This window comes from Oncorhynchus mykiss, chromosome 25 (genome assembly GCF_057628025.1).
Source record: "Oncorhynchus mykiss isolate SJ-2025 chromosome 25, ASM5762802v1, whole genome shotgun sequence".
Lineage (NCBI taxonomy): Eukaryota > Metazoa > Chordata > Actinopteri > Salmoniformes > Salmonidae > Oncorhynchus > Oncorhynchus mykiss.
Genome location: NC_143046.1, coordinates 5,889,424 through 5,904,138, shown reverse-complemented (window position 1 = coordinate 5,904,138; position 14,715 = coordinate 5,889,424).

Sequence of the window (14,715 nt, the reverse complement as noted above, 5' to 3'; positions counted from 1 at the left end):
CACTGGACAGGACAGGACAGACTCACAGTGAACACTGGACAGGACAGGACAGACTCATACTGAACACTGGACAGGACAGGACAGACTCATACTGAACACTGGACAGGACAGGACAGACTCATACTGAACACTGGACAGGACAGGACAGACTCATACTGAACACTGGACATGACAGAACAGACTCATACTGAACACTGGACAGGACAGGACAGACTCATACTGAACACTGGACAGGACAGGACAGGACAGACTCATACTGAACACTGGACAGGACAGGACAGACTCATACTGAACACTGGACAGGACAGGACAGGACAGACTCATACTGAACACTGGACATGACAGAACAGACTCATACTGAACACTGAACAGGACAGGACAGAACAGACTCATACTGAACACTGGACAGGACAGGACAGACTCATACTGAACACTGGACAGGACAGGACAGGACAGACTCATACTGAACACTGGACAGGATAGGACAGAACATACTCATACTGAACACTGGACAGGACAGGACAGGACAGACTCATACTGAACACTGGACAGGACAGGACAGGACAGACTCATACTGAACACTGGACAGGACAGGACAGACTCATACTGAACACTGGACAGGACAGGACAGGACAGACTCATACTGAACACTGGACAGGACAGAACAGGACAGACTCATACTGAACACTGGACAGGACAGGACAGAACAGACTCATACTGAACACTGGACAGGACAGAACAGACTCATACTGAACACTGGACAGGACAGGACAGACTCATACTGAACACTGGACAGGACAGGACAGACTCATACTGAACACTGGACAGGACAGGACAGACTCATACTGAACACTGGACAGGACAGGACAGACTCATACTGAACACTGGACAGGACAGAACAGACTCATACTGAACACTGGACAGGACAGGACAGACTCATACTGAACACTGGACAGGACAGGACAGACTCATACTGAACACTGGACAGGACAGAACAGACTCATACTGAACACTGGACAGGACAGGACAGACTCATACTGAACAATGGACAGAACAGACTCATACTGAACACTGGACAGGACAGGACAGACTCATACTGAACACTGGACAGGACAGGACAGACTCATACTGAACACTGGACAGGACAGGACAGAACAGACTCATACTGAACACTGGACAGGACAGGACAGACTCACACTGAACACTGGACAGGACAGGACAGACTCATACTGAACACTGGACAGGACAGAACAGGACGGACTCATACTGAACACTGGACAGGACAGAACAGACTCCTACTGAACACTGGACAGGACAGGACAGACTCATACTGAACACTGGACAGGACAGAACAGACTCATACTGAACACTGGACAGGACAGGACAGACTCATACTGAACACTGGACAGGACAGGACAGGACAGACTCATACTGAACACTGGACAGAACAGGACAGAACAGACTCCACCTGAACACTGGACAGGACAGGACAGACTCATACTGAACACTGGACAGGACAGAACAGACTCATACTGAACACTGGACAGGACAGGACAGACTCATACTGAACACTGGACAGGACAGGACAGGACAGACTCATACTGAACACTGGACAGAACAGACTCATACTGAACACTGGACAGGACAGGACAGGACAGACTCATACTGAACACTGGACAGGACAGAACAGGACGGACTCATACTGAACACTGGACAGGACAGAACAGACTCATACTGAACACAGGACAGGACAGAACAGACTAATACTGAACACTGGACAGGACAGGACAGACTCATACTGAACACTGGACAGGACAGGACAGACTCATACTGAACACTGGACAGGACAGGACAGACTCATACTGAACACTGGACAGAACAGGACAGACTCATACTGAACACTGGACAGAACAGGACGGAACAGACTCATACTGAACACTGGACAGGACAGACTCATACTGAACACTGGACAGGACAGGACAGGACAGACTCATACTGAACACTGGACAGGACAGGACAGGACAGACTCATACTGAACACTGGACAGAACAGGACAGGACAGACTCATACTGAACACTGGACAGAACAGACTCATACTGAACACTGGACAGGACAGAACAGGACAGACTCATACTGAACACTGGACAGGACAGAACAGAACAGACTCATACTGAACACTGGACAGGACAGAACAGACTCATACTGAACACTGGACAGGACAGGACAGACTCATACTGAACACTGGACAGGACAGAACAGACTCATACTGAACACTGGACAGGACAGGACAGGACAGACTCATACTGAACACTGGACAGGACAGACTCATACTGAACACTGGACAGAACAGGACAGGACAGACTCATACTGAACACTGGACAGGACAGGACAGGACAGACTCATACTGAACACTGGACAGGACAGGACAGGACAGACTCATACTGAACACTGGACAGGACAGAACAGACTCATACTGAACACTGGACAGGACAGGACAGACTCATACTGAACACTGGACAGGACAGAACAGACTCATACTGAACACTGGACAGAACAGGACAGGACAGACTCATACTGAACACTGGACAGGACAGGACAGACTCATACTGAACACTGGACAGGACAGAACAGACTCATACTGAACACTGGACAGGACAGAACAGACTCATACTGAACACTGGACAGGACAGAACAGACTCATACTGAACACTGGACAGAACAGGACAGACTCATACTGAACACTGGACAGAACAGGACAGAACAGACTCATACTGAACACTGGACAGGACAGACTCATACTGAACACTGGACAGGACAGGACAGGACAGACTCATACTGAACACTGGACAGGACAGGACAGGACAGACTCATACTGAACACTGGACAGAACAGGACAGGACAGACTCATACTGAACACTGGACAGAACAGACTCATACTGAACACTGGACAGGACAGAACAGGACAGACTCATACTGAACACTGGACAGGACAGAACAGAACAGACTCATACTGAACACTGGACAGGACAGAACAGACTCATACTGAACACTGGACAGGACAGGACAGACTCATACTGAACACTGGACAGGACAGAACAGACTCATACTGAACACTGGACAGGACAGGACAGGACAGACTCATACTGAACACTGGACAGGACAGACTCATACTGAACACTGGACAGAACAGGACAGGACAGACTCATACTGAACACTGGACAGGACAGGACAGGACAGACTCATACTGAACACTGGACAGGACAGGACAGGACAGACTCATACTGAACACTGGACAGGACAGAACAGACTCATACTGAACACTGGACAGGACAGGACAGACTCATACTGAACACTGGACAGGACAGAACAGACTCATACTGAACACTGGACAGAACAGGACAGGACAGACTCATACTGAACACTGGACAGGACAGGACAGACTCATACTGAACACTGGACAGGACAGAACAGACTCATACTGAACACTGGACAGGACAGAACAGACTCATACTGAACACTGGACAGGACAGAACAGACTCATACTGAACACTGGACAGACAGGACAGGACAGACTCCTACTGAACACTGGACAGGACAGGACAGACTCATACTGAACACTGGACAGGACAGGACAGAACAGACTCATACTGAACACTGGACAGGACAGGACAGACTCATACTGAACACTGGACAGGACAGGACAGACTCATACTGAACACTAGACAGGACAGAACAGACTCATACTGAACACTGGACAGGACAGAACAGAACAGACTCATACTGAACACTGGACAGGACAGGACAGAACAGACTCATACTGAACACTGGACAGGACAGGACAGGACAGACTCATACTGAACACTGGACAGGACAGAACAGACTCATACTGAACACTGAACAGGACAGAACAGACTCATACTGAACACTGGACAGGACAGGACAGACTCATACTGAACACTGGACAGGACAGAACAGACTCATACTGAACACTGAACAGGACAGAACAGACTCATACTGAACACTGGACAGGACAGGACAGACTCATACTGAACACTGGACAGGACAGGACAGGACAGACTCATACTGAACACTGGACAGAACAGACTCATACTGAACACTGGACAGGACAGGACAGGACAGACTCATACTGAACACTGGACAGGACAGAACAGGACGGACTCATACTGAACACTGGACAGGACAGAACAGACTCATACTGAACACAGGACAGGACAGAACAGACTCATACTGAACACTGGACAGGACAGGACAGACTCATACTGAACACTGGACAGGACAGGACAGACTCATACTGAACACTGGACTGGACAGGACAGACTCATACTGAACACTGGACAGAACAGGACAGACTCATACTGAACACTGGACAGAACAGGACAGAACAGACTCATACTGAACACTGGACAGGACAGACTCATACTGAATACTGGACAGGACAGGACAGGACAGACTCATACTGAACACTGGACAGGACAGGACAGGACAGACTCATACTGAACACTGGACAGAACAGGACAGGACAGACTCATACTGAACACTGGACAGAACAGACTCATACTGAACACTGGACAGGACAGAACAGGACAGACTCATACTGAACACTGGACAGGACAGAACAGAACAGACTCATACTGAACACTGGACAGGACAGAACAGACTCATACTGAACACTGGACAGGACAGGACAGACTCATACTGAACACTGGACAGGACAGAACAGACTCATACTGAACACTGGACAGGACAGGACAGGACAGACTCATACTGAACACTGGACAGGACAGACTCATACTGAACACTGGACAGAACAGGACAGGACAGACTCATACTGAACATTGGACAGGACAGGACAGACTCATACTGAACACTGGACAGGACAGGACAGGACAGACTCATACTGAACACTGGACAGGACAGAACAGACTCATACTGAACACTGGACAGGACAGGACAGACTCATACTGAACACTGGACAGGACAGAACAGACTCATACTGAACACTGGACAGAACAGGACAGGACAGACTCATACTGAACACTGGACAGGACAGGACAGACTCATACTGAACACTGGACAGGACAGAACAGACTCATACTGAACACTGGACAGGACAGAACAGACTCATACTGAACACTGGACAGGACAGAACAGACTCATACTGAACACTGGACAGACAGGACAGGACAGACTCCTACTGAACACTGGACAGGACAGGACAGGACAGACTCATACTGAACACTGGACAGGACAGGACAGGACAGACTCATACTGAACACTGGACAGGACAGAACAGACTCATACTGAACACTGGACAGGACAGAACAGACTCATACTGAACACTGGACAGAACAGGACAGACTCATACTGAACACTGAACAGGACAGAACAGACTCATACTGAACACTGGACAGGACAGAACAGACTCATACTGAACACTGGACAGGACAGGACAGGACAGAACAGACTCATACTGAACACTGGACAGGACAGAACAGACTCATACTGAACACTGGACAGGACAGGACAGACTCCTACTGAACACTGGACAGGACAGGACAGACTCCTACTGAACACTGGACAGGACAGGACAGGACAGACTCATACTGAACACTGGACAGGACAGGACAGGACAGACTCATACTGAACACTGGACAGGACAGGACAGACTCATACTGAACACTGGACAGGACAGACTCATACTGAACACTGGACAGGACAGAACAGACTCATACTGAACACTGGACAGGACAGGACAGGACAGACTCATACTGAACACTGGACAGGAAAGGACAGACTCATACTGAACACTGGACAGGACAGGACAGGACAGACTCATACTGAACACTGGACAGGACAGGACAGAACAGACTCATACTGAACACTGGACAGGACAGGACAGAACAGACTCATACTGAACACTGGACAGGACAGCACAGACTCATACTGAACACTGGACAGGACAGAACAGACTCATACTGAACACTGGACAGGACAGGACAGACTCATACTGAACACTGGACAGGACAGGACAGGACAGACTCATACTGAACACTGGACAGGACAGGACAGAACAGACTCATACTGAACACTGGACAGGACAGGACAGAACAGACTCATACTGAACACTGGACAGGACAGAACAGACTCATACTGAACACTGGACAGGACAGAACAGACTCATACTGAACACTGGACAGGACAGGACAGACTCATACTGAACACTGGACAGGACAGGACAGAACAGACTCATACTGAACACTGGACATGACAGAACAGACTCATACTGAACACTGGACAGGACAGAACAGACTCATACTGAACTGGACTAGACTGATTATAGAACTGGACAGGCCAGGGCTGTTCTCTCTGTGTTTATTGGTCCTGGTTGGCCCTGGTTTGTTGGGCCTTGTTGGTTGGTCCTGGTTGGTTGGTCCTGGTTGGTTGGTCCTGGTTGGTTGGTCCTGGTTGGTTGGGCCTTGTTGGTTGGTCCTGGTTGGTTGGTCCTGGTTAGTTGGGCCTTGTTGGTTGGGCCTTGTTGGTTGGTCCTGGTTGGTTGGTCCTGGTTGGTTGGTCCTGGTTGGTTGGGCCTTGTTGGTTGGTCCTGGTTGGTTGGTCCTGGTTGGTTGGTCCTGGTTAGTTGGGCCTTGTTGGTTGGGCCTTGTTGGTTGGGCCTGGTTGGTTGGGCCTTGTTGGTTGGTCCTGGTTGGTTGGTCCTGGTTGGTTGGTCCTTGTTGGTTGGTCCTGGTTGGTTGGTCCTGGTTGGTTGGTCCTGGTTGGTTGGTCCTGGTTAGTTGGTCCTGGTTAGTTGGGCCTTGTTGGTTGGGCCTGGTTGGTTGGGCCTTGTTGGTTGGTCCTGGTTGGTTGGTCCTGGTTGGTTGGTCCTGGTTGGTTGGTCCTTGTTGGTTGGTCCTGGTTGGTTGGTCCTGGTTGGTTGGGCCTGGTTAGTTGGGCCTGGTTGGTTGGTCCAGGTTGGTTGTACCACTGGCAGCACATGTACCGTTTGAATCTTAGTCATGAAGGTGATGTGTTTTGGTTCAGTCTATTTCCTTTTTTAGAGGACGATTCTGGAATAAAAGAGGTTGAGTGAGGATATGGCTGCTTGTCCTTCCTTTTTAACATCTTTCCCACGTCTTTCTCTGGTCTTTCTCTGGTCTTTCCCAGGTCTTTCTCTGGTCTTTCCCAGGTCTTTCTCTGGTCTTTCTCTGGTCTTTCCCACGTCTTTCTCTGGTCTTTCTCTGGTCTTTCCCAGGTCTTTCTCTGGTCTTTCCCAGGTCTTTCCCAGGCCTTTCTCTGGTCTTTCTCTGGTCTTTCCCACGTCTTTCTCTGGTCTTTCTCTGGTCTTTCCCAGGTCTTTCTCTGGTCTTTCTCTGGTCTTTCCCAGGTCTTTCTCTGGTCTTTCTCTGGTCTTTCTCTGGTCTTTCTCTGGTCTTTCCCAGGTCTTTCTCTGGTCTTTCTCTGGTCTTTCCCAGGTCTTTCTCTGGTCTTTCCCAGGTCTTTCTCTGGTCTTTCCCAGGTCTTTCTCTGGTCTTTCTCTGGTCTTTCCCAGGTCTTTCTCTGGTCTTTCTCTGGTCTTTCCCACGTCTTTCTCTGGTCTTTCTCTGGTCTTTCCCAGGTCTTTCTCTGGTCTTTCCCACGTCTTTCTCTGGTCTTTCTCTGGTCTTTCCCAGGTCTTTCTCTGGTCTTTCCCAGGTCTTTCCCAGGCCTTTCTCTGGTCTTTCTCTGGTCTTTCCCACGTCTTTCTCTGGTCTTTCTCTGGTCTTTCCCAGGTCTTTCTCTGGTCTTTCTCTGGTCTTTCCCAGGTCTTTCTCTGGTCTTTCCCAGGCCTTTCTCTGGTCTTTCTCTGGTCTTTCCCAGGTCTTTCTCTGGTCTTTCTCTGGTCTTTCCCAGGTCTTTCTCTGGTCTTTCCCAGGTCTTTCTCTGGTCTTTCCCAGGTCTTTCTCTGGTCTTTCCCAGGTCTTTCTCTGGTCTTTCCCAGGTCTTTCTCTGGTCTTTCTCTGGTCTTTCCCAGGTCTTTCTCTGGTCTTTCTCTGGTCTTTCCCACGTCTTTCTCTGGTCTTTCTCTGGTCTTTCCCAGGTCTTTCTCTGGTCTTTCTCTGGTCTTTCCCAGGTCTTTCTCTGGTCTTTCCCACGTCTTTCTCTGGTCTTTCTCTGGTCTTTCTCTGGTCTTTCCCTGGCCTTTCCCAGCTCTTTCCCAGGCCTTTCCCAGGCCTTTCCCAGGCCTTTCCCTGGCCTTTCCCAGGCCTTTCCAATGCCTTTTCCATGTCTTTCCCTGGCCTTTCCCAGGTTTTTTCCATGCCTTTCCCAGGAATTTCCCAGTCCTTTCCAAGGTCTTTCTCAGGTCTTTCCCAGGCCTTTTTCAGGTCTTTCCCTGGTATTTCCCAGGTCTTTCCCAGGCCTTGAAACTCATAAGGAGTTATTGTTATGGCTACTACATTAAATCTAAAGACAAATATATTTTAAGAAACGTTACCTAAGATGTTCTCTTCATCCCGTTTCCTTGGCAATTAATACCTATCGATACCATCTGTTATGTCTTATTATGACAGTGTTCTGTAGGCCTCATGACAGAGACTTTGAGTATCCTACTGTTTTTACTAATCAAATCAATTCAAATTGTAAACTAGTGTCCTGTACAGGGGGAGTACTTGGACATCAAAGCTGCCTGACACTACAGAAACAGGAGACATGCTCCTGTTCTATGGTCCATTCTGGCTTGGACAATGCTTACTGCTGTTACCATGTGTTTGAAAGAACCCACTTCTTCAACAGTATCAACACTGTCCCAGTGTTACCTCCTCCTCCTCCTCCTCCTCTTCTTCACTCCAATCTCTCCAATCTCCACTCACAGACAGACACTTATAGCTACTGTGATGTCCTCTCTGTCCTCTCTATCCTAAATCCTCTCTCTGTCCTCTCTCCTCTCTCTGTCCTCTGTCCTCTCTCTATCCTCTCTTCTCTCTCTGTCCTCTCTATCCTACCTCCTCTCTCTGTCCTCTCTATCCTACCTCCTCTCTCTGTCCTCTCTATACTATATCCTCTTTCTGTCCTCTCTCTGTCTTCTTTCCTCTTTATCCTCTCCTCTCTCTGTCCTCTATACTATCTCCTCTTTCTGTCCTCTCTCTGTCCTCTCTCTCCTATCTCCTCTCTCTGTCCTCTCTGCCCTCTCTTCTCTCTCTGTCCTCTCTATCCTACCTCCTCTTCCTGTCCTCTCTCTGTCCTATCTCCTCTCTCTGTCCTCTCTCTGTCCTCTCTCCTCTCTCTCTCCTCTCTCTGTCCTCTCTCCTCTCTCTGTCCTCTCTCCTCTCTCTGTCCTCTCTATGTCCTCTCTCCTCTCTGTCCTCTCTCCTCTCTCTCTCTCTCTCTCCTCTCTCTGTCCTCTCTCCTCTCTCTGTCCTCTCTTTGTCCTCTCTCCCCTCTCTGTCCTCTCTCCTCTCTCTGTCCTCTCTCCTCTCTCTGTCCTCTCTCCTCTCTCTGTCCTCTCTCCTCTCTCTGTCCTCTCTCCTCTCTCTGGCCTCTCTCCTCTCTCTGTCCTCTGTCCTCTCTCCTCTCTCTGTCCTCTCTATCCTATCTCCTCTTTCTGTCCTCTCCCTGTCCTCTCTATCCTACCTCCTCTTTCTGTCCTATCTCCTCTCTCTGTCCTCTCTCTGTCCTCTCTCCTCTCTCTCTCCTCTCTCTCTCCTCTCTCTGTCCTCTCTCCTCTCTCTGTCCTCTCTCCTCTCTCTGTCCTCTCTCTGTTCTCTCTCTGTCCTCTCTATGTCCTCTCTCCTCTCTGTCCTCTCTCCTCTCTCTCTCTCTCTCCTCTCTCTGTCCTCTCTTTGTCCTCTCTCCCCTCTCTGTCCTCTCTCCTCTCTCTGTCCTCTGTCCTCCCTCCTCTCTCTGTCCTCTGTCCTCTCTCTGTCCTCTCTCCTCTCTCTGTCCTCTCTCCTCTCTCTGTCCTCTGTCCTCTCTCCTCTCTCTCTCCTCTCTCTGTGTTTTGATATGGAGCTGTTGGTCTGCTCTCCACAGTGGGCTCTGCATCCCAAATAGCATCCTATTCCCTAAATAGGGAATTCCCTTTGACCAGAACCCTATGGGTTGTGGTCAAAGTTAGTGACCAATGTAGGGAATAGGGTTCCGTTTGGGACGTAACCTGTGACTGCAGCTCAGCAGTATTTTGTGAAGCAGAGGCACTATGCTGTTAATACCAGGCGGTGGTCTTCCTGTCTGTCTAACAATGACATACCACTGGCATAATGACCCACTACAGGCCCCTCTCTCTCTCTCTCTCTCTCTCTCTCTCTCTCTCTCTCTCTCTCTCTCTCTCTCTCTCTGCCCCTCTCTCTCTCTCTCTCTGCCCCTCTCTCTCTCTGCCTCTCTCTCTCTCTCTGCCCCTCTCTCTCTCTCTCTCTCTCTCTCTCTCTCTGCCTCTCTCTCCGCCTCTCTCTCTACCTCTCTCTCTCTCTGCTTCTCTCTCTCTGCCTCTCTCTCTCTCTCTGCCTCTCTCTCTGCCTCTCTCTCTGCCTCTCTCTCTGCCTCTCTCTCTCTGCCTCTCTCTCTCTCTGCCCCTCTCTCTCTCTCTGCCTCTCTCTCTCTCTGCCCCTCTCTCTCTCTCTCTCTCTCTGCCTCTCTCTCCGCCTCTCTCTCTACCTCTCTCTCTCTCTGCTTCTCTCTCTCTGCCTCTCTCTCTCTCTCTCTCTCTCTCTCTGCCTCTCTCCCTGCCTCTCTCTCTGCCTCTCTCTCTGCCTCTCTCTCTCTGCCTCTCTCTCTCTCTGCCTCTCTCTCTCTCTGCCTCTCTCTCTCTCTGCCTCTCTCTCTCTCTGCCTCTCTCTCTCTGCCTATCTCTCTGCATCTCTCTCTCTCTGCATCTCTCTCTCTCTGCCTCTCTCTCTCTGCCTATCTCTCTGCCTCTCTCTCTCTCTCTCTCTGCCTCTCTCTCTGCCTCTCTCTCTCTCTGCCTCTCTCTGCCTCTCTCTCTCTGCCTCTCTCTCTGCCTCTCTCTCTCTGCCTCTCTCTCTCTCCACACAAACGATACTATTTCTACAGCTTGTTCCTACAAATCTGTCATTGCTTCGATGTTGTTGAATCTTACAGAAATGTCAAATGTGTGAGTGAAGAAAGTATAAAAACTAGTGTTATGTAGCGGAGGATACATCATCCTATTCTGTTGATACAAGCACCTGGTCATGCCCAGTTAGAGCCAGCGCCAGCTAATTGTGTGCTAACGGAACCATGATGTCAGAGAGGGATTCACGCTCACCAAAGAGGAACAAACTTAGGCTGTGTTTATCTCCTTTTTCAGACCTCAAGCCCCTTTCTGCTGGTAGAAGCAGACTAAACACACACAAAACACAAACGTTTTAGAACATCTATTCATTCAAGGGTTTATCTTAATTTTTTTTACTATTTTCACAGTGTAGAATAATAGTGAAGACATCAAAACTATGAAATAACACATATGTAGTAACCAAAATCAAAATACATAAAATCTCTGACCAAATAGTTTCTTGTTCATACCAGATTTGAATTTCTTATTAATTTAAGCAAATGAGGTGGGGGTGGTGTTAGGGGGTGGTGGTGTTGGGGTGGTGGTGGTGTTTGGGGTGGTGGTGTTAGGGGGTGGAGGGGGTGGGGGTGGTGTTACGGGGTGGTGGTGTTGGGGTGGTGGTGGTGTTAGGGGGTGGTGGGGTGGTGTTAGGGGGGGTGGTGGTGGTGTTACGGGGTGGTGGTGTTGGGGTGGTGGTGGTGGTGTTAGTGGGTGGTGGTGGTGGTGTTAGTGGGTGGTTGTGGTGTTAGGGGTGGTGGGGGTGGTGGTGGTGGTGTTGGTGGTGTTATTAGTGGTGGTGGTATTAGGTAGTGGGGGTGGTGGTGGTGTTAGGGGGTGGTGTTATGGGGCGGTGGTGGTGGTGATGGTGATGGGGGTGGAGGTGGTGGTGGTGGTGATGGGGGTGGAGGTGGTGGTGGTGGTGGTGTTAAGGGGTTGCCGGTGGAGGTAGTGGTGGTGGTTACACACACACACACACACACACACACACACACACACACACACACACACACACACACACACACACACACACACACACACACGCTGAACCACATGACACAACTCTCTCAAGGAAGGTATGTGTGTTTGTCATTCTCCCACCAGATGATTAACAGCCTACACTATTTCTGTGGTAACTTTTTATTGTTCTGTGTGAGTGAATCTCCGACACAGACAACCACAGAGCTCTGAGGGAGATTACATCAAAACCAATTAAAATAAAAACCCTCTCTGTGTGCATCCCAAATGACACTCTATTCCCTATAAAGTGCACTACTTTTGACCAGGACCCATAGTCTGGGCTTATCAGCGTTTAGGATGCACTCCTAAGATTATGCATAGAAAGATTTGTCAACGAGAGCTACTGGGTGCTTAGTTTTGAGCTTTTAGCTGACTGACTGACTGACTGACTGACTGACTGACTGAGACTGACTGACTGACTGACTGGCTGGCTGGCTGGCTGGCTGGCTGGCTGGCTGGCTGGCTGGTTGGCTGGCTGACTGACTGACTGACTGGCTGTGTGACTTCAGGGGAATAGAGCAGAGAGCTGAACAGCAGGGCTACATAGTCAAGGCCATTTCTGCTGCTCTCTATTTTCTCTGCTGAAATTATGTGGTGGTTGGCTGGGGAACATCTGTGGTCTTTAGAAGCACCAGTAAACTGGGTGGAGTGGGAGAAGGCAACAGAGAACTAAAAGAAGAGTAGACCGAGAAAAATAAGGAGAGAGAAACAGAGAGGAGAAGGGGACTTTGTAGCCAGCTTGTTGAAGCATGTACTGTCTATTGACAACACACACACACACACACACTTACGCACACGGTGAGACTGTGTTATTTGGTGAGAGTGCTGGTATTTGAGATGAGTGTATTTCATTGGAACTGATGTGTGTAGTGAGAGATTCCTCACGCTACCCCTTGCTACTAACTAAAGCCTAATATGGTCATTTATCATACAACCCTTCATTCCACATTCCATCCTCCCTGAGACAAACCCAGTGGGACTTAGGTCATAGTAGTCAAACACAGTGTAACGGCTGTCGTGGGTTGAAGAAGGTGAGGACCAAGGTGCCGCGTGGTACATCTGTTTATTTGGAACTGAACACTGAATAGCAAAACAATAACAACCGAAACAGTTCTGTTTGGTGCAGACACAAAAACAGAAAGCAACTACCCATAAACACAGGTGGGAAAAGGCTACCTAAGTATGGTTCTCAATCAGAGACAACGATTGACAGCTACCTCTGATTTGGGAACCATACCAGGGCAAACACATAGAAATACAACACACAGAACAAAACATAGAATGACAGACATAGAATGCCCACCCCAACTCACGCCCTGACCAAACCAAAATAGAGACATAAAAAAGGAACTAAGGTCAGGACGTGACACAGAACCAGTGGGTCCAAGTAACAGTAGTCGTCTTCAAGCACGGCTCTCTCAGACAGAACCAGTGGGTCCAAGGAACAGTAGTCGTCTTCAAGCACGGCTCTCTCAGACAGAACCAGTGTCTCCAAGGAATAATAGTCGTCTTCAAGCACGGCTCTCTCAGACAGAACCAGTGTCTCCAAGGAATAATAGTCGTCTTCAAGCACGGCTCTCTCAGACAGAACCAGTGTCTCCAAGGAATAATAGTCGTCTTCAAGCACGGCTCTCTCAGACAGAACCAGTGTCTCCAAGGAATAATAGTCGTCTTCAAGCAAAAAAACACCAAGGATGAATGAAAGAATAGGGAGAAATGACCTTAGATCAGCATCTAGTGGAAACTTCACCAACTAAGTGGTGATATTTCTGATATCAAAAGGTTTCTGAGGCATCATCACCCAGATAGCCTTCAGATTGGTAGTGGATAAGGGTTATTTTCCATTCTAAACATGTAAAGTGAGCATTGGAGAGAGAAAAACACCCCCCCCCCCCTCTAAACCAATCCATCAGCATGTGTGTCATGGGAACAATCCCTTGACTGCTTATTGTAAAATATTCAAGGCTTTTGTTTGATGACCACATGTTGAGCAGATGATCAGCGTAAAAAATTAAAACACTCACAAAAACCAATGGATGATCTAACCTATCAACCCTAATGAGTTCACCACCTATTCCTTATGTAGCGCAATACTTTGGACCAGGGCCCATAGGGAACAGGGGGGGGGGGAGGGGGGGGAATTTGGTACACAGTCATTACAATAACACAAAATCTTCTTCTAGCTGCTTAGTGTCTGTCTAGCTGGTTGGTTGGTTTGGATGTTGATATCCTGTTTGAGGACCTGGGCCAAGTGCCTCCTGGGTGCGAGGTACACGACTAGGACAAGGGGGAAGAAAGGAAAGAGGGATGGAGGGGGGGCTTAGGGAGGGGAAGAGGGAGAAGGATGATGGGAAGAGACGGTGATGTCATATAGGAGTGTGTGTCTGTGTGTAATGTGTCTGTGTGTAATGTGTATCTTCTTCAGACATCTGGGGGCGAGGACACGGCTGCAGTCCTGCAGGTGAAGAACACAACCTGCAGTAACCAGTCAAAAGTTTGGTCTCACCTACTCATTGAAGGGTTTTTCTTAATTTTTTACTATTTTCTACATTGTAGAATAACACATATGGAATCCTGTAGTAACCAAAAAAAGTGTTAAACAAATCAAAATATATTTTAGATTCTTCAAAGTAGCCAACTTTTACCTTGATGAC